Source organism: Ursus maritimus, unplaced genomic scaffold (assembly GCF_017311325.1).
Source record: "Ursus maritimus isolate PB19 unplaced genomic scaffold, ASM1731132v1 scaffold_25, whole genome shotgun sequence".
In the NCBI taxonomy this organism is placed as follows: domain Eukaryota; kingdom Metazoa; phylum Chordata; class Mammalia; order Carnivora; family Ursidae; genus Ursus; species Ursus maritimus.
In genome coordinates, this window is record NW_024425008.1 from 13176575 (window position 1) to 13202729 (window position 26155).

Sequence of the window (26155 nt, forward strand, 5' to 3'; positions counted from 1 at the left end):
TGAAAGGTGTGCTACCAACTCCTTAGACCAGTTTTCAACAAAGGGATCAAATTAATTCATCAAGTAAGTAAGTAAGTTTTGCATTAATCCTCCCGCGTTGTTCTCAGGAAGGTCATCCGGATCCGCATCTCCCCACGATGCTGCCATGCCCAGCCTCTTCCTCACGAGCTGCCCAAGAAAAGGAATGAATAATTTTTAAGAATAAACCGTCTCTGTCTTTTCAGCTAAATGTCACCCAGCCCTCACCTGCTGGTATTTAAGTGGGTGGGACACCTCATCTGAGAAGTAACATTTCCTTGCCGCGGAGGGGAGGAGGCAGTGGACTGCCACAGACACAACTGCGGCTTTCCCATGGGTGCGGGAGGGCTGAGAAGTCACACCCGGTTGTCACCAGCTCTGGGCCAGGACGCCCTCGATCTCACTAATAGGACACCTCCTCCCTAGGACACCTGAGGTTCTAGGATTTTTCGAGGACGCTCGGTGCCAAGACTGCACGTAGAAAACCAAGTCTCACTTGAGAGAACCTCGCTCCTCCATGTGCCGAACGGATCTCGGTCTCTGATAGAAAAAGCAAAGGGGCCTTGGTGATGCGAGCAGTCCTCAGCCCCAGAGTTTTCCAGTTATCTGCCTGCTTGGCCCGGGTGCCCTGGACAGGCCGCAGGACAGCTATCTGACCAGCCAGCGTTCTCATTTAGCAGAGAGTAAAATATTTTCAGCTATCCTCTTGTTTCCATTCTGGCGAATTGCTCTTCTAATACAGGTAAGAAAGGGTGGCTGCAGCAACCCCCTTGCATTTTGGTTTCCGATACCTCCGTTTCCACAGTGCTTAACGGGGAAATCGTTGGGAGGGCAGGTGGCACACTTGAGAAAGCAGAGCTTGTTAGAGAAATGTCGGGAACTGAGCTTGAAACCCCAGCTCCTCCACACACCAGCTGTGTGATTTTGGACAAGTCGCTTTATCCTTCGGCACTTGCACTCTTTCGTTTGAAAACTGGGGATTTAAATGTCTGTTTTATCACAGAGGTGTGGTAAAGATCACCCGAGATGTATGTGCAAGTACTTTGAGGATAGACAAGTGTAATGTATTACAACTAGTTTTTTGCATGGACGTAAGGCAGCAGAAAAGGTGTCTTTGATGTTTAATTAATACTAAAAATCTTCCATTACATTTATTTAGCTATAATCGGGAAAGAGGTGGGCACGAGTAATTTTCAAAGGGACTTTTTCTGCTACAGAAATAGAACTTAGAAAACACATATTTGATTTTCCTTTTGGTGTCAAACCACAGCACCATTGTTATTAGCAGTTTTACAGAATTGTGACCTTCAAACTTGGTGATATCAAAGACTGAAAGCAAGCTCTCAGTCCTGAAGCTTTTCAAACAGGCCCTTCAAACTAAAGCACTTTTATTTTGAATTAAGGGCTAATAGAATTGTCCTCTTAAATGAGCACTTGCAAGTTTAAATGTTGCCTTCCAGGTGGCCTGAGCTAAATGAACGTGCTAAGAGGTCCTGGAAGCCCTTTTGGGGACGATGAGGGGAATCTGTTATAGGGGTTCATGTAACACCCTTTCTGCAGTTGAAAGAGAAACCCAGAACTTACATTTTCCTAATTGTTCACAAGCTGATTTGTGTATACATCTAGGACGATAATTTACTTTCAGTTTACTGAATTTGTGAATTTTCACATTTGTTTTAATTTGTAATTAAGTTTTCTCTATGAGGCACACCATATGCCACCATTAATTCTTTCTCATTGATTTCTTGGGAGATACATGAGTGCATATTTTGATGCAATTTTTGAGGTCTTTTGAAAATCAAATGACTACGTGTTTAGCCATATGGGCCTTTGTTATTTAAAATAGCATACGATAAAGTAAGAGAAAGCAAAATGCAAGGAGGACCTGTTAGAAAACAAAAAATTGGAAGACTGTGGAAAATACTGTTATAAACACACCAATTTTCAATCTTTTTTTTTTTTTTTTTGCCTTATATTTTTGAAATCTGTCTTTACGGATCCTCACACTGTCTTTTACCGTCTGTGAAGGTACCGGATCACAAGTGCACCAGGCAACCGTACGGAAACCAGTTACTGCCCTAAGCTTTACACTGGGGCTGCAGATACTAACATCCGCCTCCAGCGAGTTCAGTTGTAGCCAGTGTGTTTCTTTTAACATCTTATGCCAGGATTTGACACCCAGCGCCCGTTCATCCGCACACACGGTGTCCAGTTTTGAAAGGGGCCGACGGGTTTTTCTGTTTCGCCGGGGACTCCCGGGGCTCGCAAGCTGCCTGCCGTACGTGCGGGCTGCAGACCGGGCCGCGGGCCGCGGGCCGGCGGGCGCGCGGCGCGCACTAGGACCCAGCGGGGCTCCGGGCCCGGGTGGGAGCCGCGCCGCCGACCCCGGGCGGGCGCCGGGGCTGGAGCCGGGGTTCCGGCCGCGTTCGGCTGCAGCTCGGCCGGGAGACGGCGCGACCCGGCGGCGGGGCCACCGGCGAGTCCAGCGCCGCCGCAGCCCCCCAATGCGGCCGCGAGAAGCAGCGGGGGGGCCGGCGATCGAAGGTAACGAAAATGGGGCTCATTTCCTGCCTCCTGAGCTTCTGCTCTGGCTCAGCATTGTCACGAGAAGCCCTCACTGTTCTGGCTGCTGCATTTTGGGGCACCCTTTGATTTTTTAAGGTGTCCGCCCCCGTATTTCCACCTGGTTTCAGATTGATTTATAGCATGCAGCCCAAATGGGAAAGAGCCAGGGATAGCAAGTTGAATATTTTCATTAGTTTTGGCTCAAAAGTAAGTTCATTAAAAAAAAAAAAGTTTCTCAGGAATTTGTGAATAGCCGTTTAAAATTTTTTCTTTTAAAATAGCAGACAAATGAATAATTTAAAAAATTATCAAATAATTGATGTAACGCTGTTAATTACTTCCTAGGGCTTTACTTTTGTGGGCTCCCCAGGCGTTACTTTTATTTTCAAGGAACTAACGTGTTAAATGTGGAGTTTGGCTCGGGCAGAGTTTACAGCATTGCTGTCGCAACTGTTTTGCTATCAATTATAAACAGTGTCAAATCTGTGGGCAGTTTCAGCCTCTTTTCCAAGACTGTAACTGGTTATCCTAATATGACATATACAGATGAGAGTTTCCTTTGAGGGCAGCAAGAATATTTCTCTTTTTGGAGAAGCGTTGTTTTGAGGAGAAAAACCGTGATTACTGGCTGGGAGGCTGAAGAGACTATTTTTCATGCTTTGTTTATACTCCTGGGATGACATTTGGGGAAGGGAAAGGCAGTCTTTCTCGGCAGCTTTTAATTGTGGGATTATTAATTTACTTAATTTATTAGTTTCAATCGGTTGGGCTCGGGGAGCCCTCTGTCACAGGATGTGCTTAAGGTGACACATTTGCTAGCAGTTGGGACACATGATTGCAAATGTAAAATGTACCTCCTGTGGACAGGTCTGCTGGGAGCTCCCATGTGGAGCTATCGTAGGCAGGGTGCTCCTGGCTCATTGAGGAAAAAGGGAATCCTTTTCCTTCGCTGAGGGAGACATCCTGTTATATTCCTTTTGTTCCCTGTTTTTCATTGATCGCCAGCTCTGCCTTAGAGGGGAGAGCAGCTCAGAGTGCAGAGCGGAAGACTGCACAGATGACTACAAACCACTTCAACTCTCACACTGATTGGTCAGCTAGATTGAGACTTAGGAAAACAGCCACCCCAAACCTTCTTTTAAAATCCTGCTGTAATTTTCAGATTAGCCTTCTCGTGCGCAGATTCCTGCAAGATGGCTTTTTAATTTCGGGTGCAATTTGTGTGAGAGAATCTTTACGTTTAATTTTTCGTTGTTGTTTCTATCCGGATAAAGTAGGCCATTTTGGTGACAAATTTCTTTGCAGACGTCAGCTACTAGCTTACATTTACCGACATATCACTTTACAATACGTTCTCCATGATCTCTGCTCAGGAGCTGTACGATGCAAAGTTGTTCAACTTAGAATAATTTTTTCTAGGGGGTTTTTGACCCGAATATTTAAACAGCACCGTCAGCAGATGGATGTCTAGCTGGATCTTTACTTTGATCATTTAAGGGTCCTGTGCATTAACATGTATCACGCACTAAATTTAAGTCTGCAACAGTGAAAGAAAAAGGTAATGAAGAGCAAATGATCAAAATCACCTTGCACACCCTGATTGGAAATTGTGGGGAGAATGCATTTCACATCCAAGAAAAGGGGCATTCTTCACCTTAGGGAAATAGAAATTAGTAAATATTGTGGAATTGTGTATCTACAAGACAAAAAAATATATAAGACCCATGGACATCTTCATCTGAGCCTTAAAACACTTCAATTAAAGAAGCATTGTCTCAGAAGTTGTTAAATGTACAAACACTTTTCTGATTGGCTTGAAAATTTAGACACAGGAAGTGGATGGTATCTAATAACCGATGAGTGGAGACATGGTTGTCATGGAAACCGAGAATAGTACCCCCCCAACACACACATACACTACCATAACCACCACTTAAAAAAAAAAAACAACAAACCCTGCATGTCATCACAGATGCCTGGAGAACATGTTGGCTTCTGTAAGCTTTCCCACAGCATCTGCTGAAACCCGAGACCGTGCCTGTCAAATCAAGGTCATTTTCCAACAACAACCAAAAATGCAGTCTCTTGGATTTCATAACCGTGTTTTATTAAAAATATGTGAGGGAAAAAAACCTTAAAGTGAGGGTGAGCACACGTGCTTACTTAGCAGTTGGTTACCTCTGAGTTGTGCAAGGAAAGGCGAAGAAGAAAGTATTTGAGCACTTAATTGTGGAATCAAACTGATTTGTAGGTCCTACTGTTAGAACGAAGCTCTTTTTAGAGCCGTAAAGAGTGGAGTGTTGCCCGTGGCTGAAGAATCACTTGGGGAAGGTATAATGAAGAGGCTCTGTTTGCAAGAGGGTTCAAAGTCGAACTGTAGCAATTGAATTCAGAGAACTGGCATTTTGGAACCCTGAACTGAGGCTGCCCAAGCAGGGATAAATTGACTGGTGCTTTGCAAAGTACAGGGGAGGGTGTTCTCAGTAGCTGAGCGGGGAGAGGAAGACTCCCACTAAACAGGGCTAAACTGTTTCCAAACTGCAGCTAGTATTTGATTAACTTAGAAAAGTTTCCTCATCTTTGGTAGATGAGAAGAGTGCTCTAGTTTTTAGGGTAATCGAGAAGTTTTCAAAGTCCAAGTTGTGCCTGTTTTCAATATCTTGGTAATGGCTTCAGTGAGGAGGGGGAAGAAGGGAGAAAAGCTTGGAGACCCACCCCCCCTTTTCACTTTGCTGAGTGAAGAATAACCAAGGAGGCCCTCTCCTCAGTTTTGACTTGAACGGTCGACATGGAAGCTTGTAACTATGATGCCAGTGTGTTGCTTAACATTTCTCTAATCTTGTCAGTGAGAGTCTGTAAATTCTAAATTCTTGATATTCATTTAGTAATATCTTCCTTCCAATCATGACTTATAGCATTGTCTTGCTTTATCTTAATTGAAATTGGTCAGTTTTAAATCTTAATTAACACTTTGATCTTTTTAAAAAGCAGCAAATTTTCCTTGTTTTTATCAGCTAATTGCATGGGGGAAGAGAGAAAGAGGAAAGAATCCTGACTGTATTTTAGTGTTTATATAATGTCCTGCCCCTATGCCGTGGGAAGTATGGACTTTAGAAGAAATACAGCGATATAACCCTCACCTGTTGGGTTGATTCAGCGTATATATTTCATGATCCCATGTTGGCAGATTTTTAACTGATTGGGATTTGGTGAAAAAGTTGTGTTTAATGGCACAACAGTTCTCTTTTAGCAAAGGATTTCCTGCAGGGAGCTTTCTTATCTATAAGTATGGTCATTGGCAGGAAGCAAGTCAGTTGCTTGTTTTTACAAACTGAAGGAAATGAATGGGATTTGTTGGTTTCTAGAATCTGCCTTCCTTCTCCATTGTCTGTCAAATAGTTTGCTCAGAATTTCTAAAGCGACTCCAAATCTTTGGCATTTCTATTTATTTATTTTTGACGCTGGGATTAGAAAAATTGGTCATTATACTACTATGTACAACTTATTTTACCAATACAAATGAACGAGACGTTCAATAATGCTCTAATTCATTTTCAGTTGTTGGATAGACACATACTCACTGAAGCTGGCATTTTTTGATAGCTATGCCAAATTTCTAATGATTAATCCAGAATACGAATCAAATGTCAATTTCATGGAGAGGTAAAGGGAGAGAGGCAGCTTCATTCTCTTCTTTGCTTATTAGAAGAAAATTCATAAAGAGTGAATGTGAGGTATATGCCTACTTTGCTGATGGCAAAAGGTTGGTGTAGGGGGAGAGTCAGAAATGGGCGGGGATGGGGGAGGGGGAAAGCGCTAAATCGGTGTACAATCCATGTGAGAAAAACAAATCTTAACCTCGAAGAGATTTCTTGTGCAAAACTCTGGATTACTTTTTGGATAGTGTAAATAAACACATTCAGTTGTTTTAATTTGTGTATGTTTCAAATTCTGGAAGAGAAAACAAGGGCGAGCTTCTTTAAAGGAAAATACGTACATAAACCTACATTTGAAGGAAACAGCCCTGGGGGGTTGGGTAAGAGTGTCTGAGGGAGAGAATGATTTGTTGCAATGGTTTTCACACATTTTTGAAGACATCATTTTTGTTTTATATTTAGCACCGAATGGAATCTTATGCAAGACCCTAATACATGAGCAGAATAGGAACAGAGCTGTTTGGCGGAGAACCGAGAACCAGGAGCCCAGAGCCTGACGTCTTCCCCTGGGCTGTGCCTGGGGCTCACCCTAGAACCCTACTACTAATGTGAAACAGTCTGAAAATCACTGCTTTTAAAGTGTCCAAAATATTCTCTAAAGAAGGCCCAAGGGAATGGCTTGCAGAGCCCTGGAACCTCTTAGCTGAAGAGAAAACTTTTGCCTTGACAGTTTAAGGGGCGTTTGTGCTCGGAGGGAGTAGGAAACAGGCACGCGCTACGGCAACGCCCTGCACCGGTCTCTAATAGGGAAGGAAAAAGGTGTTGTTAGGGGTTACTTCCAAACCAGGGCCCCCTTTCCCTATAAGCTATGGGAACATTGCGTAGATGTATTTGAGACTACTTGGTTGTGATTATTCCGGAATACGTGGATTTATTCCGTTGCCACCTCGGGACCTGTTCTATCACTGTTATTCTATTTGTCAGTGAAAATTATTTCATATTAAGTGTCGTTCATGAAATGAAAGTTTGCCAAGCTATATAATCTGCCTGGCAGACTCAGTCGTGTTTTGAGTGTTGAGTAAAATGATAACACACAGATGATATTTGAATACCATCAAATATATTCGCATTATCTCCTCTCTTGTGCGATCGACTGAAATAGCAGCGTTGGGGTTGGGCTCCGTCCTCCTCGCGTACATCGCAGAGCTACGGGTGTTAGATTTCTCGGGGTGGTGGACAGAGAAATCCCCTTCAGTTCCACTCTGGATTTTCACGACCACTCGGTTCTCATGCGCACGGGTACGGGGGTGAGGAGAAATCAGGGGACCCTTCAGGCACGGTGTGGTGCCTTGTGGGTCTGGTGGCCACAGCCGTCCTGCCGGCTTCGTTTCCGGGAGCATGCGCAGTGGGGGAGTTTGCAGACGTGGGAAGGACAGACCCCTCTCTCCATTCTCCCATTACCGCCTCTGTGTTTGCAGTTCCCCTTACCTGCATGGGGTTGGCAATGGCAATTAGAATAATCAGTGTTTGGAGAAGTTGCAGGTCTTCCAACAATTTGTGCCGGAACTTTTTCTTTTTTTTCTTTTTTGTAAGGTACGCTCCACACTCACGGTGGGGCTTGAACTCACGCCTCTGAGATCAAGCGTCGCAGGCTCTACCCACCGAGCCAGCTACGCGCCCCCGGGGAACTTTTTCCTTTTTTTTTTAAGAAAATATTTCCTCTACAAAGATGAAACTAGTATGAGCACAAAATAGTTGGCTGTGGTAGTGGATGGAGAGAAAATGATTGTGGTTAACTTTTATTTGTTGAATTGTGTGGAAGAAAGCTTTTCATGTGTAGGCTGTTTAAAGCTATCTTATTCCTCCTCCCACTGCATTTCAAAGAAGAATGAGTGTGTACGCAGAAATCCAAGGGAACTGTCCCAAGGCATATTCATGAAAATAGACCAGTGATTCCTCTTGAGTGAGCACTTCAACTCCAATGTTCTTGGGGACTTTTGTTTTTGAACTCAAGGATGCGGTCCAGTTACTGGGACCTGGCAGAAATTGCTAGTGTAGGACTTCAGATGTCACACGGAGTGTGTGCTGGGTACCTTTCTTAAGAATCGGATAACAGCAAGTTCTCCTTGAAGAGGGGACTCTAGTATATTACACAACACATTAGATTTCAGATAATCTCAGGTTATCTTTTCACACCCTGACATTTTCTGATTCGGCAAACTGAACATTTTTGCAGCCTTTAAAACAGTTACCGTTTAATGACTAGTTAATGCAGATCTCTAAATTAAGGTAGTCCTGTTTCATGGGACTAGATGTAGCATTGATAGTGGTCTCTTGAAATAAGTTGCTATGGATAAGTTTGGCAATATCGGGTAACAGAAAAATCGTATTGCACTAGTAAGAGGCTTTCCTTTAAAAGGTACCTTCCCCGGGTGCCTGGGTGGCTCAGTGGGTTGGACGTCTGACTTGGGCTCAGGTCTCGATCTCAGCGTCCTGGGATGGAGCCCTGTCTCAGGCACGGGCTCAGGAGGAGGAGTCGGCTTCTCCTTTTATCTCTCCCTCTGCCACTCCCCCTGCTCCTGCGCACACTCTCTCTCTATCTCTTTCTCAAATAAATAAAATCTTTTTTATTAAAAGGTGCCTCCCCTGCAAGATTTTAATTGATTTTTATAATTATTCATATACCACTACCACTGTTACCAGTAAGTAATAATAAATATGCGTTAATGCCCATTTTATAGGTGAAGGAACTGAGGCCCTGTGTTCCTAGGGCCACACACTCATTGGTAGCTAGCCAGTTCTCCTGACTCCCAAATTCCAGGCACTTTTTCCACCCCACTGGCTACCTCACAACTGTTCAACTGTTTCTGTTCCAGGGTTGATGACTTCCCCTTCCATGCTCGAAATGGAATCTCCTCCTGGGAAAAATCGCAGGGTGGGGTAGGGAATATTTGATGTGATTTTGGCAAGAAATAGGGTTTTGCTTCTTGACATTCTGTGTTCCCATGTCTGACCTGTAGGGATGCAAGGGACTTTTTAGTTCCCTTGTCAGAGATTCCCTTTCTTAATTCCTCTTCATCTTTTGAATTTTCCTTCGCCTACCTCCGAGCACATTCACCTCCTTGGTAAATGAAAGGCTCTTACTGCAGGGATATGACTTTCCTGAATTACCCAAACATCACACTTCGTCTTTCTGTTGTGGCCTCCGCAGAAACGAATTTCCTAGACAACGTTCACTTTTGCAATTCATAGGAGCTGTCCGACAAACTCAGAGATGCAAATACAATGACATCTCCTTTATTTTCTGAATTAAAAAAACAGGGAGCTTAATTTGTCAGATTAGCAGACTGTCTGGTAGCTCCTTCTTGGGGCTCCCCTACCCTTAAGTCCTACGAACCCCAAGTGGGTTTCTACAGACCGGGTAGAGCAGGGTCACTTTGACTTCCTCATGTAAGCCGAGAGCTCTGCTGCTTGCAAGCTGGCAGAACACGCTTCAGCCAGAGAGAGTTGCTGGGGACTTGTTCAGGCTGTTAGCAGCAGTCGGAGGTTGGGTTGGCGAGCATTAGGACGTCGGGCCCGAAAGGGAAGGGGCCGAGACGTCAGCAGCTCCTACGACCACTCTACTCTTCGGCACCTTCCACGGGGTCAGAAACGTAGATGTTTTAGAAGGATAATCATTTTTAATAATCCTCTGAACTTCAAAATGAATGAAGACCCTGGGAGAGTGGGTTTTAGTCCAAACAAACGGGAACAAGAGAAGTTGCGCCAGTTCTGAGTCTGAGCGTTCAGGCAGAAATGTTCAACGAGGGCATTCATTTTGTTGTTGTTTTTCTCTGTTCCCACCATTATCCTGTTTGCCAGGTTGGAACACTTGGACACCTCCTTGCTTTACATCCATGTATCTCATTTATCACCAGAGCTGCTTGCTGCTTTCTTGGAAACTCACTTTCTATTCATCTCCTCATCTTGAGTGCTGGTGCGTCACGCCAGGGAGACCGCAGGTCACCTCGAAGGGGCTCTGTTCCTCCCGGTCCCTTTCCTTCCTCTGTCCTCCTGAAGACTTGTCACCCCCCGAAACACTCTGGAAGCTCCTCTGCCACTTAGAGCTGTGTGTGACCTTGACCTAAGACCCAGTGATATGGAAAGAGGACTCAGTGATGTGGAAATCCTGAACAGACTTTTGTGAAGGTTAATCATAGAGTCCCTGAGAAGCACTTGGCACAGAGCCTGGCACGTAGTTGCAACTTACCGTAGCGATTTGTATTGTTGTGTTGTTATTGTTGTTACGTCCCTCAGCTACTGAGAACCCGTGGTGGCTTTCTGTGGCTCACCTTCCCAAGTCCGTCTTCCTCTGCCTGTCAAGACCTTCCAGGAGCTGGCCTTACCCCATAGGGTTCAGGGAATGCCTCTGGAACTGGTCCCCGAACTTGCCTTGCTCCTTCCAGCTGCCCTGCGTTTGTTTGTGTTGTTCCTAGTTCCTGTGATCCCCTGACCGCAACCTTCTTCCTCCATTCTCATGTTGGAAAGACACCAGTTTCGCCCATCCTGCAACTCCAGTGTATAGAGAAAATACAATTTATATATTTTTTTCCTACAGCGAAACTTCTTCCCCAGCACACACCCGTTGATTATCAGGAAAAAGAATAATAACTTCTGATCCTATTTTAAAACTTAGTGCAGTCAGATAATCCAAACAGTCCCTTACAGTAACTCTTAGTCTTCCTAGGAGAATAATGCCCATTCCCTCATGTTGTCCCTGCTCCTTTGCCTGTGATAGTGTGTGTGTGGGAAGGAGTGTCCAGCATGCTCCTCGTATTTCCTCCAGAGGACGAACAGATTCAGGCTCCGTAGGTGGGGTGACCTCTGCTCTTGGGGATTGGGTCTCTTGCCCACTGGTGCTGCTTGTTTTTAACTAGCAGTTGAAGCCTGTGACTCCTATTACACGTAATCTAATCCAGTGGTTTTCAAAGACCCACAGTATGATATAGACACATTGTCAGGGCGCCTGGGTGGCTCAGTCGGTTAACCGTCTGACTCTTGGTTTTGGCTCAGGTCACGACTTCAGGGTTGTGGGATCTAGCCCTACATCCGGCTCTGCACTCAGCACGGGTCTGCTTGAGAATCTCTCTCTCCACGCCCCTCTGCCCCTCCCGCACCACTCTCTCTCTCTGTCAAATATATACATCATTTTTTAAAAAAAGATACAGATAGGTTGTCAGGAGATCCTAGTAAGCACTTACGGACATTGTACACATGGATGGGCCATACAAAAGATAGTATTATTCTTGCTACAGTCCATGCGCTCTGATCTCCTCCATTCTCTTTTATTTTATTCTATTTTATTTAATTTTTAAACCTCACTGTGATACGCCCTGCTGACTTAGTCCCACCTCAGCTCCCATGAGCAGCAAACTCTGAGTTTTAGCCACATCCTCCATCAGCCTTCTGGTCTGGTGGTCTTGGCGAGGGGTCCCCTCCTCTGGCCACGGCCAGCTCAAGGCAGGTGCATGGCTTTCAGCTCAACCTCTTCCTCCTCCTCTCCCTCCCACCCCAGCCCCTCACCTCACCACTCCCTCTGCTTGAGCATGCTGTCGCACCGGGCTGACAAAGCTGTGCAGGCCATCCCTTCTCAGGGCTCCACATGGTGCATGAAGATGGGCACAATGACATCCCTCTACACCCAGTGTAGGCACCCAGTCAGGAGGCAGAATCACCCAGGAGCCACTCCCTTATCCTCTTTTTTTCTCTCCTATTTTTTTTTTTTTTAAAGATTTTATTTATTTATTCGACAGAGAGACAGCCAGCGAGAGAGGGAACACAAGCAGGGGGAGTGGGAGAGGAAGAAGCAGGCTCATAGCGGAAGAGCCTGATGTGCGGCTCGATCCCATAACGCCAGGATCACGCCCTGAGCTGAAGGCAGGCGCTTAACCGCTGTGCCACCCAGGCGCCCCATCTCCTATTTCTTTCCCATAGTTAGCTGGACCCAGAAAGGGGTGGATTCTTCCTTACTTTCCCTATGTCACCTCTTCCTTGCACCATCAAGGCAGGGCGATCAGGGACTTTCCTGTCCCTGATGGGTGAAAGTAATGTCTTCCACTGTCTTCTGGTAGATTCTTTGAGTTGGGTCCTCCAGATTCCTGGTAAATGGTAGAAAATCCTGTCCCAGGACAAAGCCTGACTTTCAAGGCTGTGGAATTTCTGCCTGTGGCAGAGTCTACTAGTTTCCCACCTGTGTCCATTCTGTGCAGATTTTCCTGGGATCAGCTAATGATCACATTTCGAAGACCCCCCCCCCCTTGTAGCTAAGAATGGCAAAATTCTAGCTTCTGGGTTGCGAGTAGATATGTGGGGTTTCTCTTTGGTTTGTTTTTGTTTTGTTTCTGTTTTGGTCCTTGTTTTTCTTTACCGTTTTATCACATACTTTTTTTTTTTTTAGCCCCAAACTATAATAGTTTAGTTTTGCCTGCTTTCATATAAATGGAAACATTAGAGGTGTGTGTGTGTGTGTGTGTGTGTGTGTGTGTACTGTCTCATGGTTTAAAATATGTTTCTTATAAACGGGAACAAAAAAATGGAAAGCCTCTGCATTATGGTAACTGTCTAGGTATGGATGGAATTTCTGGTCATAGGGTATAAGCATCTTAGTGCAAATTAGTTTCAGAAGTGCCTGTGCCAATTTACACTCCTACCAATAGTGAATATGTTTTTCTGTTGTTTCATGTTCTCAAGACGTTTAATATTGTCAGACTTAAAAATTTTTGCCAGTATAATAGGCGTGAAGTAATCTCATTGTTATTTAAATTGCTTTGGTTATTAATCAGTTTGAGTATTTTCTCGTAAGTTTATCGATAGGTCATGTATGTTTCTTTGTTTGTGAAGTTCCTATTTGCCTTTCATCTGGTGTTTTCCAAAAGCGTTTAGTTTCGTAGATCTTCTCTGTAGTATCTCTATTTATTTTCTGCTTGTATCTTTATTCTTTTTGTTCTTTTGTGTTTATTACTCTGTTTTTTTAACTTCCTGAGATGGCAGCTTTTGAAGTTTTCTCTCCTATTTTTTCTTTTAAAGATTTTATTTTAAAGTAATCTTTACACCCAACGTGGGGCTCGAACTCAACGACCCTGAGATCAAGAGCTGCAGCCTCTTCCAACTGAGCCAGTCAGGTGCCCCTGAAGTTCTTTCCTAATAGAAAAATACAAGCTCTAAATGACTTGTACGACTCAGTTGAAGTACTGAGTTAATGCTATCTCAGGAGTTAGAGTATGTAAAATTTTCACTGTTCAGTTCTAATTCACTTCTAAATTTATCATGACTTTCTTTGTTCTATGTATTATTTAAAAGTGTTTTGTATCTTTCAAGTTATTTTTTCATTATTGATTTCTAACAATTGCATTTTTGTCATAGAATACAGCCTCATGATGTCCATTATGGAACATTAAGTCGAGCTCGTTAACCTAGTTTTTAAATCTTTACTATTTTTATTGATACTTTACTGATCTATTTTTTTTTTTAAAGATTTTATTTATTTATTTGACAGAGATAGAGACAGCCAACGAGAGAGGGAACACAAGCAGGGGGAGTGGGAGAGGAAGAAGCAGGCTCATAGCAGAGGAGCCCGATGTGGGGCTCGATCCCATAACGCTGGGATCACGCCCTGAGCCGAAGGCAGACGCCCAACCGCTGTGCCACCCAAGCTCCCCTTTACTGATCTATTTTTAATTGAGAGAAGTGTATTAAAATTTCTCACTGAGAGTAGTTCATCATTTTTCTTGAATATTTTGAAGTTACATTATTTGGTGTATGTATTTAGAATTCTTCTGTCATCTTGGAGAATTGAATCTTTTATTATTATGAAGGAATGCACTTTAACGCTCATGTTTTTTGTCTTCAAGCGTATTTTGTCTGATGTTCATGCAACAACACTATACAACCTCCGGACATATCAGCTTCCTCTTTATTAATTTTTGCTACTTGTTTTTCCATCCTTTGTTTTTTCAAACTCTTCGTATCCTAGTATTTTGGAGGTATCTTTTATATGTGACATATAGGTGGATATTGTTTTTAGGCAGCTCTATAAATATCTTTTACTGAAATATGTAATGTTTATATTTATTGTAATTACAGATATATTTTAATTTATTCCTTCATGTTATTTTATCCTTTCCATTTCTTCTGCCTCTTCCATGTTTCTTTTTCTTTCATTTCTTGCCTTCTTTTGAATTGAGGAGCTTTCCTTTCTTATTTTATATATTTTTCTATAGTAGTTTAGAAGTTTTACACTATTATTATTCTTTTAGTGGTTCTCTGAAAGTTTTGGCATGTATACTTATCAAAGTCTAAAACTAATTCATATCTTTCCTTTCTTCCCCAAACAATTAAAGGATCTTAGGCTACTTAACTCTAGTCACTGCCCCCCCCTTCCCCAAATTAGGTCCCATTTTTGCTCAGTGTTTTAGGTGTATCTTATATTTTTTTGACTTCACATGCTAAACATTACCGTTATCATTTTAAAATAGAACTTTTTTTTTCAGATTTACCCACATATTTACTACTTTCTTTGCTTATAATTCCTTCCTCTGCCCCCAGCCCTGCCCCCACTGGATCACTTCTCTTCTTAGATTTCATTTAGTGAGCACCAATTGAGGGAAAACTATTCTAGTTATTGTTTGTTGGAAAGTTCTATTTTTTCTGTTTTCTAAAAATATAGTTTTGCTAGGTATAAAATCTGTGTTTGCTAGGTATACAATTGTAGTTATTTTTCTGTTGACACGTTAAAGATGTTCTGTGGTTTTCTGGTTTCCTCCACTGAGAAGTCAATACCAAATCTAATTGTCACTTTATTCAATAGTACTTTATGGCTGCTCTTAGATATTCTTTTGTCTTTGGTATTCTGCAGTTTTATCATAAAGTATCTAGATGTGAATTTCTCTTTTATGTATTTATTTTGTATGGGGTTTTCGCGGGTTTTGTGAATTTATGGATTGAATTTTTTCAACAGTTCTGAAAGATTCTCAGCGTATTGTCCTGCTCTGTCCTTTTCTACTTCTGGATTTCAGATTAAGTATATATTAGACTTTTGTTCTTTGTCTTCTCTATGTTTTAACCTCTTTTTCATGTTTTCTGTCTCTCTCTATATTATCTTTATGTGCTGTAGTCTAGCTATTTTCGGTATTTGTCAGTTTCTTCTATCCAGTCTGTTTGATCTTGCTTGCCGCTTACATACTTGTTTCCTTCCATTATTTAAACATTTATTTTATATTGTGTGTCTGATGATTTTAAAATTTGAAGTCTTCGTGGGTTCAGTTCTATGATCTCTTGTCTCTGCTAGTTATTCGTGATCCCTCGTTTCCTTACGCATGTGTGTATTTGTGGGTTTTGTTTTATTTTACTGTGACCTAATTTTTTTTTTTTTTGAGACTTTATCAGTGGGAATTCTTTGAGGTTTGTATTGAGGTGAATTCTCTAGATTTTGCATTTGTTTCTGCCAGGTGTGTGGTATCATAACGATCTGCAAAGCAAGGACTTAAAAATTTCAACTTGAGTTTTGGGCGATCCATCACATAGTCAGTTCATACAGATTTGCAGCACAGACTTTCTCTCTACTCAACACTAGTTTTGGAGACAGGCAATTCTGCCAGCCTTTTGGAGTCCTGTCTATAGCAGAGCACCTCCTCATATACTTTCTTTGTACCTCGGTAGGTACCTGGCTTTGTTAGTGCTGCCAAATTCATTTGCTGTCCCCTGTGCTCCATGATATTATAAAAACAGAAGCTCAAGTTCTCCCAGTTTGTTAACTGCCTTCAAAGTGAAAACTGATATAAGTGTTATGCTCTGACTATGCCTCATTTTCTTGTTGGCTCATACATACATTTTAGACTATTTTGAGGAAGTATTTTGTCTGGCATCTTTAGTTGTTTCAGGGATTGGACAGGTATCTTTTTTGCCATAGTGCCAGAAAAGGAACTGCCATCCTCCTTTCCCTTTGTAGTCCTTCTTTAATAGCCCCAGCACATATGAATGCCTCTGGGCAGCTAGGGTGAAGATCACGTGTGCATAAAGCGATAGAGAAAAAGCACCATCATTATTTTCAAAATATTACCTCCTTCTATACTTATTTGGAACCCTAACTTGTATTAGTTGAGGTAATACTAGCTGCTTCAATGAAACAATCAAAACAATAAACGTTTATTCCTTACCTATCCAAAGCGGGTGTCCTGACTGGAGAATGGCTGTCATTCGGGTGGTGAGTGAGGGAGCAGGCAGTTTTCATTCTGGGGCTCTGCCATGGTCAACCAGGGGCTCCCAAGGACATTGTGCTTATTTGGATCACACTGGTCAAAAGAGGAAAGACTGTAGAAATGCCGGAGTGACAGGTTTTTGCTGGCCATCCTCCACATGGCACATCCCACTTCCTTTCCCAGTTATTAGCTAATCCTTGGTAGGATTGCCACGTCTGCCTGCAAGGAGGGTTGCTGGGGAAGGTGGTCTGGATGTGTGCCTTGGAGGAAGCAGAACAGGTGTAATAAACAGCCAGTCTGTCTCTGCCATGCATTTCCTTTCCGAAACTTTGGCCCAACCTGTTTCTCACTTCTCTGAGCTCCTTTTTCACTTAGAATCAGTGCCACCACGGTTAGGATTTAATTATCCTGAATTATTTCATGTTCATCCAGTTTAGACCCCCCAACTATAGATTAACTTCCTTGAGGGTGTGAATTTTGTGCTGAACGTTTGAAAATGTCCCCTATCATGCAGTTTTGAACACCCAGTGTGCTCCACAAAAATTAACCCTCTGAATGAAAGAAGGACATTCTTGTTCTAAGCAGATGACTGCTAAGGCATTTAGGGGTGCAGCGTTGTAATCGGCAACTTATTCATTGTGTTATTCCTTCACGTTTTCTCCTTGGACTTGAAATTTATCAAAATAAAAATTTGGAAAAAAACCCTGAACCCTGACGTTTGGAGGGGGTAGTGCACATGACAGTGGTGTTCCCACAGGGGGCGTGTTCATCTTCATCTGTCTCAGTTGTTTCTTCTGAAATGTCTTGATATCTGCCCTCTCGTCACCCTCTGGGTTGTTACGAAAATTCATTCGAAATTTCAAATATTTGTCGAGGTCTGCAGGGTTCTAGAGACTTGGGAGCAGCTGGGTATAGGGGCAAGAGATAAGACCCTGCCCCAGAGCCAGTCAGGTGAGGGGGTGTAAACAAACTGCTTTGAGTGGAGAAAGACTTTGTGATTGATACAGTGATGGTTCTAGTTTATTTGTAGGATGGCAAGGATAAAGGCTTGGTGTAATCTCAAGACCGTTAGGAGGGACTTTTCACTTCTTTCTCCTTTGCTTTTAGGTCTTGCCTTAAGGAGGCCAGCCTTTTTCCAGGCAAGTAGTTAGCAAATCAACAAGCAGAGTGTAGCTCTTACATATTCTCTAGGGCCACAGATAATCTCAGCTGAACTGGACCCTGGGTTGTTGGCCTCAGTAGCACTCTCTGCTTGAGCTGAACTCATTACTTTGTTGCTAGGCGCAATGTTTTCAATTCTCTATTTTTATTTTCTGTTGCTATTGGTCTTAGTAAATGAGAATGACATATGGACTTGAGTTAAACTGTTGGAATCCTCGTTTGTTTTCTTTTCATTGCATAGTTTTCTTTCTCTACTGCACCGCACTGTGGATGGGAAAATACACTGACATCTTAGTAAGTCTAACTAATCTATTGTCCACCTGCTCAGACGCAAGCACAATGCATGTGGCAAATTACTTTATATGCCAATAAAGCCTGTGTTTTGGAAAAATGTTGGGCTGTTTATATTCAAAACATTGTTTTGAATCAAGCCATCTAAAATATGCAGATGAAGAATAGGAAATGGTATCCTGAATAGCATCCTCAAAATTCCAGGAAGGGTCAGGCTGGAAAATACAAGACGTGGTGAGTCTATAATTAGGTATCAACCATGTTTTATTTGCCTGAGCACCTCCTCGGGCTTAGCTCTGGCACTGGTCAGAGAATAGCTCTTGAACCCAGAGCAGGTCACTTTAGAAGATGACCCAGCAGGTAAATGGGGCTCCCTCAGCAGCCAAGACAGCAAGTCCTTCACTTCTTACGTTGTTTCATTCGTGGAACAGGGCATAGAATTTCTGGCAGATGAGAGCAGAGTACAGCATTTTTAATAAAATTGATGGGGGTAGATGGGTGGGTGCACAGAACTCTTCTTGGAAATTGTGTCCATTTTCTTCCCAATTCTAAAGCTTCTCTCTTACCTTTTTAGAATTGTCTTTTTCATATGTTTGGAAAGGTTTCTAAAGCTACTCTTTTGGAGGTATTGAGTCTTAGCCAAAGACATTACTGAGATATACAGCCCAGGACCTAGCAGACTGGGTAGGATAGCTAACCCTCTGTTGAGGCAGTGAGCTACTGAGCAAGGGCTCCTTTTTATCCTTAAACCAAGTATTCAGTCACAAAGGGAAGAGGCAAGACTTGCATACTTTCTATATGGCTGATATGATTTTTAAATTAATTTATATGTACATACATATATGTATATGAAGATTTATTTATTTATCTTTAGAGAGAGAGAGTATGAGCAGGGGAGGGACAGAGGGAAAGGGAGAGAGAGAGAATCCTCAAGCAAACTCCTCGCTGAGCACAGAGCCCAGTGTAGGGCTCAATCCCATGACCTTGATATCATGACCTGAGCTGAAATCAAGAGTCAGACACTTAACTGACTGAGGCTTCCAGGTGCCCCATTAAATTAATTTATATTTTTAAAACAGAGTACTCCATGTACTATTATTGGGGTGACCATATATCCTGATTTGTTTGTAATCATTTTGGTTTATGCCTGCTGCCTCAGGATAATGACTCCTTTTATTTTCAAAGGCATCCTGGTTTGTATGATAAATTTTAGTCACCTTACTTACAGTGGTAGTCAATGTATCTAGCAATAGTAGATCAGATTTGTTCAGACCGGCTTATCTGCTGAGAAAAGCTGCTTAAAAGTAAAAAGAAAAAAAAAAAGTCAGTTTGGAAGCATTGGAGAGTCATCAAGGCCGTGAGGAATGGTAAAGCCAAGATTCAGGGAAAGGAAAACCCTAAGAGATGAGCACAGCTTTTGGATCTTTTTCTTGAGACAGTTGTCACTTCCAAAATTAGTGGCCAAGAGACTTAAAAACTTAGCAGATCTTTCAACAGACTCATGGGATTGGGGGCATTTTAACTGTATTCAAGTCCTGCCAAGGAGCAGAAGCCCTAGTAAACAACCTGGGCTTTCATTTGGAACCCTGAGTCAAGATAAACCAGAAATAGAAAAACTCACACAGGGACTGAAGCCAAAAATCAAATATTTTCAGATTAGTGTCGCGAGCTTAGTTGCTTGCCAGAAACAAAAGTTAAAATCCTCTCTGGAGGAAGATACATCTTCCAGAGCCTCATGCTGTTACTAGAGTTTTTCATGTGCTGTATCTGTCACCTGGTAAAAAATAACCAGACATATGAGAAGACAAGACAGGATTTAGAAAATCAACAAATAAGATATACCTGAAAGGTATTTGTCTTTCTCTGACTGACTGTTCCACTTACAATTATACCCTGTGGGTCCATCCATGTTGATACAAATGGCAAGATCTTGTTCTTATTATGGCCAAGTAATATTCCATTTTATATCTATATCTATATATCACATCTTCCTTATCATTCACATGTGGAATTTAAGAAACAAATGAACAAACAAAGAAAAAAAAAAGAGGCAAAAAAACGGACTTGAATACAGAAAACAAACTGGTGGTTGCCAGAGGGGAGGTCGGTGGGGAGATGGATGAAATCGATAAAGAGGATCAAGACCACACTTATACTGATGAGCACTGAGAAATGTACAGAATTGTTGAATCAGTATGTTGTAGGCCTGAAACTAACATAACAATGTATGTTCATTATATTTGAATAAATTTGTATGTATGTATTTAAAAAGAAAATATAAAGGAGACAGAAAAGATTTACAGATGTATTCTAGATGACTGAAGTTCTTTAAAGCAAGAAATAAAGAAGAAGAAGAAAAAAAGATATAGCTAAAAGAAATCCAGGTAGTGGATTAATCAGAGATGGTCTCTAAAATAACTATGATTAAAATTTTCAGAGAATTAAAAGATAAGATGCAAAAATTTGCCAGACAACTGAAAATTATAAATAAGAACCTGGTACTGAAAAATATAGTTACTGAAGTTTAATAGATAACTTATAAATTGATGAATTTTTTGAGGCGATGGAAGTCCTCTAAGACTGCATTATAGTGATGGTGATGGTTGCACAGCTGAATTAATATGCTGAAACCACCGAGTGTACATTTACAATAAGCATATTTCATGGTATATAAATTATACTTAATAAATGTGTTAAAAATGGGTGGGCTCAATGGAATAGATGCAGTTGAAGAGAGAGTTAGTGAACTGAAATATAGAACACAAGAAAGTACCCATAATAAAGCATGGAGAGACAAAATGATGGAAAGTAAATACAGGATTTTGAAAGACATATGAAATATGGTAGAAAGGCATAATACACATGTAATTGGAGTTTCAGTAGGAAAAGAGAGAGAAAATGGAGCAGAAGAAGTAATTGGAAAAAAATGGTTAAAAATTTTCCAAAACTAACAAATGACGCAAAGCTGCAGAATTAAGAAACCCTAAGATAGCAATCAGGTTCAGTACAAAAAAAAAAAAAAGAAAGAAAGAAAGAAAGAAAGAGAAAAGAAAAAAAAAGAAAAGCTGAAAAACAGTCAAGAAGAATAGTTAACTATTGTTTTCAAAGAGGCAACAATAATATGAACAACCAACTGTTCAATGAAACAATAGAAGTCAAAAAGAAAGATCTGCATGAGGTCTTCAAACTGCTGAAAGGAAACAATCTTCTTAAAGGAATCCTCAAAAATGAAGGAAAACTAGAAGTATTTTAAAAAATTATGAGCCCATCTGTACTAAAGGAGATACTAAAAGGCATCCCTTGTTTTTTGTTTTGTTTTGTTATTTTTTTAATTTTTATTTTATTTTATTTTTTTAAAAGATTTATTTATTTATTTGACACAGAGAGACAGCCAGCGAGAGAGGGAACACAAGCAGGGGGAGTGGGAGAGGGAGAAGCAGGCTCCCAGCGGAGGAGCCTGATGTGGGGCTCGATCCCAGGACTCTGGGATCACGCCCTGAGCCGAAGGCAGACGCTTAACGACTGAGCCACCCAGGCGCCCCTTATTTTGTTTTTAAAATTAGTCTCCATGCCCAGAGTGGAGCCCAGTGTGGGACTTGAACTCACGATCCTGAGATCAGGACCTAAGCTGAGATCAAGAGTCATACGCCTGACTGACTGAGCCACCCAGGTGCCCCTAAAAGGCATCCTTTGGACAGAAGGAAGATTATTTCAGATCAAAGATGTAAGAAGTAATGAAGAGCAATAAAAAGAATAATTAATTAACTAAATATAAATAAATATTCACTCTACAACTAAATATAAATAAATATTCACTCTACAAATAATAATCAAAGGAGAACTTAAGTATGAAGAGATTAAGAAAGTTATGTTCTCTGATCCTTGTATTATGTAGGAAATGATAAAAAACTAATTTGTATTAGCCATTAATAAGTCAAGGATGCATGCTTTAAATTCTGGATAATCTTTAAAAGAATGGTAAAGGAATATAGAAATAATAAGCTAAAAGAAGGGAACTAGAATAATAAAACATACTCAGATAATTAAAAAGAAGGTAGAAAATGGAGAAAAAGGATCCTATAGTAGATAAAACAAATAAAAAATAGGTTTAAGCCCAAATATATCAGCAATTATATGAAATATAAACGAAGTAACTACTCTTCTTAAAAGTCAAAGATAACCAGGTTGAATTTTTAAAAACCTATACACTGCCTTAAAGAGACATACACAATTTAAAAAGATATAGAATGGGGGCGCCTGGGTGGCTCAGTTAAGCGTCTGCCTTCGGCTCAGGGCGTGATCCCAGGGTCCTGGGATCAAGCCCCACGTCAGGCTCCCTGCTCTGCTGGGAGCCTGCTTCTTCCTCTCCCACTCCCCCTGCTTGTGTTCCCTCTCTCTCTGGCTGTCTCTCTGTCAAATAAATAAATAAAATCTTAAAAAAAAAAAAGATACAGAAGGGCCAAACATATAAGGATGTAAAAAGATATAACATGCAAATACTAGCCAAAAGAAAGATTGCGTAGCTATGTGTGTGTGTGTGTGTATGTGTGTGTGTGTGTGTGTGTGTGTGTGTGTGTATTTTTTTTAAGATTTATTTCTTTTAGAGAGACAACACGTGCATGCACAAGTGGAGGGAAGGGTGGAAAGTGAGGGAGAGAATCTCAAGCAGACTCCATGCCAAGCATGGAGCCTGATGGGGGTGCCCAATCCCATGACCCCAAGATCATGACTCAGGCTGAAATCCAGAGTCAAGTGCTCAACTCACTGAGCCACCCAGGTGCCCTGCATAGCTATATTAATATGAGATAAAGTACACCCTTTATAAGGAAGAAGAACTGTTCGAGATGAAAAGAGATATTTCATAATAAAAAAGATTTCAATTCACCAGAAAAATATATTTCTAAATGTGTATGTACTTATTAAACACACACACACACACACAATTGTAACACCTTCAAAGTGAAAATAGGGCTACCCTACAACCCAGCAATTGCACTACTAGGTATTTACCTCAAAGATACGAATGTAGTAATCCAAAGGGGCACCTGCACCCCAATGTTCATAGCAGCAATGTCCACAATAGCCAAGCTATGGAAAGAGCCCAGATGTCCAATGACAGATGAATGGATAAAGAAGATGTGGTGTATATATATATACACAATGGAATATTACTCAGCCATCAGAAAAATGAAATCTTGCCATTTACAAGACATGGATGAAACTGAGGGTATTATGCTAAGTGAAATAAGTCAGAGAAGGACAATTATCATATTGGGGAAGAGAGGAAAAAATAAAATGAAAGCAGAGAGAGAGACAAACCATAAGAGACTCTTTATCATAGGAAACAAATTGAGGGCTGCTGGAGGGGAGAGAGCTGGGGGGATGGGGTAACTGGGTGATGGACATTAAGGAGCGCATGTGATGTAATGAGCACTGGGTGTTATATAAAATTGATGGGGGCGCCTGGGTGCCTCAGTCGTTAAGCGTCTGCCTTTGGCTCAGGGCGTGATCCCGGCATTCTGGGATCGAGCCCCACATCGGGCTGCCTGCTCTGCTGGGAGCCTGCTTCTTCCTCTCCCACTCCCCCTGCTTGTGTTCCCTCTCTTGCTGGCTGTCTCTATCTCTGTCAAATAAATAAATAAAATCTTTAAAAAATAAAATAAAATTGATGAATCACTGACCTCTACCTCTGAAACCAATAATACATTATATGTTAATTAATTGAATTTAAATTTTAAAAAATGTAACTTTAGTTATTTCCATTTAACCATCCTATTATTTCTGAAACAATTAAAAAAATCTCTAATATAAAAAAAAAAGACCTGTAAGGAGAAATAGAGATATCGATATAATTAGAAATTTTACTGTATCTTAGTAACTGATACAGCCAGTAGACAATAAAAATCAGGATGGGGTGCTTGGCTGGCCCAGTCAGTAGAGCATGCAACTCTTTTTTTTTTTTTTTTTTTTAATATTTTATTTATTTATTCGACAGAGATAGAGACAGCCAGCGAGAGAGGGAACACAGCAGTGGAGTGGGAGAGGAAGAAGCAGGCCCACAGCAGAAGAGCCTGACGTGGGGCTCGATCCCGTAACGCCGGGATCACGCCCTGAGCCGAAGGCAGATGCTTAACCGCTGTGCCACCCAGGCGCCCCAGAGCATGCAACTCTTGATCTTAGTGTTATAATTTCAAGTGCCACATTGGCTCTAGAATTTGCTTAAAAATAAAATCTTAAAAAAATCCATTAAGATATAGACAGTTTGAACAAAGTTAATTAACAAGCCTGATCTAATTATAAAACAGTGCACTTAACAGATACAGAATATACATTCTTTTCAAGTGCCCACAGAATATTTGCCACCATTGCCTGTTTTCAGTCACGAAGCAACTCAGCAAATTTTAAAGGATTGAAATCATGCAGAGTATATTTTCAGATCACAGTGACATGAAACTAGAATTCAGTGACAAAAGAAGATAACTGAAAAATCCCCATATGTTTAAAAATTAAGCAGTCATGGGTCCAAAAACAAATAACAATGAAAATTAGCTAATATTTATTTGTTTATTTTTAAAGATTTATTTATTTATTTTGGATAGTGTGTACGCGAGTGGGGGAAAGGGGCAAAAGGAGTGGGAGAGAGAATCCTCAGGGAGATTCTCTGCTGAACGCAGAGCCATCACAGGGCTCAATCCCAGCACCCCGAGATGATGACCTGAGCTGAAACCAAGAGTCGGATGCTTAACTGACTGAGCCACCCAGGCACCCCTCGAATTGGCTAATATTTAGAAATGAATGACAGTGAAAATTCATGACAAGCCAAATGTGGAATGCAGCTAAAGCCATGCTTGAAGGGACATTTGTAGCCTCAAATGTATACGTTAGAAAAAAAGAGAGGCTTGAAAATAAATAACTTAAGTATTTATTTCAAGAAGTTAAAAAAGGACAATTAAATTTTTTAAAAAGGTGGGAGGAAGAAAATAGCAAAAATAAAGAGAGGAAAGTAATGACGTAGAAAACAGACATCCCATAGAATCATTAATGCCAAAAAACTATAAAATCAGTAAATTCTGGTGAAAGTAACTAAGAAAAAAAAGTACAAATAACCAATATCAGGAACGGCACAAGGGTTGTCACTACATTTAAAAGATAATAAAGGAATGTGATGAATAACCCAGTGGCAATCTTACAGAGTGGAATTTTAGAAGAAATGAACAGATTTTCTAAAAATGCCACTTACCCAAACTGACATAAGAAAAATAAGAATCTGAGTAGCCTTGTGTCTTCTCATATGAATATGTAATTAAAAACCTTACCACAAGGACAACTTCAGACCCAGATGATTTTTCTGTTGAATTCATTAAATATTTAAGGAAGAAATAACACATATTTTCTACAAACTCTTCCAGATAATAGAAAAAGAAGGCACATTCCCAACTTGTTCTAAGAAGTCAGCAGAATTCTGATGCTAAAACCTGACGTGATAAGAAAGAAAAATTCCAGGCCAATTTTATTCATGAATGTAGATTCAAAACTCCTAAACAAGATACTAGCAAAGTGAATCCAGCAATAAATTACTACGTCATGATCAAGTTGATTATGTTCCAGATATGCAAGGTTAGGGTAATATATTTAAAACTCAGTCCCTGTAACTCAGTATATAGAGAACAAAGAATAGGGGCTCTGGGTGGCTCAGTCAGTTAAGCGTCTGCCTTCAGCTCAGGTCATGATCCCAGGGTCCTGGAATCGAGTCCCACATTGGGCTCCCTGCTCCGCGGAGACTCTGCCTCTCCCTCTGCGCTTTACCCTGCTTGTGCTCTCTAGCTCTCTCTCTCTCTCTCAAATAAAGAAATAAAATCTTAAAAAAAAAAAACCCAAAGAATAAAATATAGAATAATTCAGAATAAAGACAAAAACCATGATTATCTCAAAAAAATGCAGAAAATGTATGTGATGTAATCCAACATTTATTCATGATTAAAAAAAAAAAAAGACTCACCCTAATAAACAAGGAAGAAATTTTCTTACTCTAAGAAGTTATCTACAGAAAAGACTCTGTCATTAAAAAGTAGGAAACACCATGCATAATGGGGGATATGTTAAAACTTCCCCTTTGCTGGTAGGAAAGGACAAATAGACCAGTTATCATCACCTCTGTTCATCATTGCATAGTGGATTCCTGCTAATGCAGTGAGGCACAAGAGAGAAATAAAAATACTAGGATTAAAA

General features: G+C 41.0%; 1 protein-coding gene across 10 annotated transcripts in view; it reads left to right on the plus strand.

The window, feature by feature from the left end:
* The first annotated feature begins 309 nt into the window (after positions 1-309).
* FOXN3 (forkhead box N3) overlaps positions 310-26155 on the plus strand; it is a 386468-nt gene continuing 360622 nt past the window's right edge. For 9 of the 10 annotated variants that reach the window (XM_040641545.1, XM_040641557.1, XM_040641558.1 and 6 more), the window contains exon 1: positions 2412-2562. The gene's annotated coding sequence lies outside the window, so the exon portion shown is untranslated. Of the gene's footprint in view, positions 761-2411; positions 2563-26155 lie in introns of those variants that run through there. The other variant, XM_040641548.1, reaches the window with a different exon arrangement.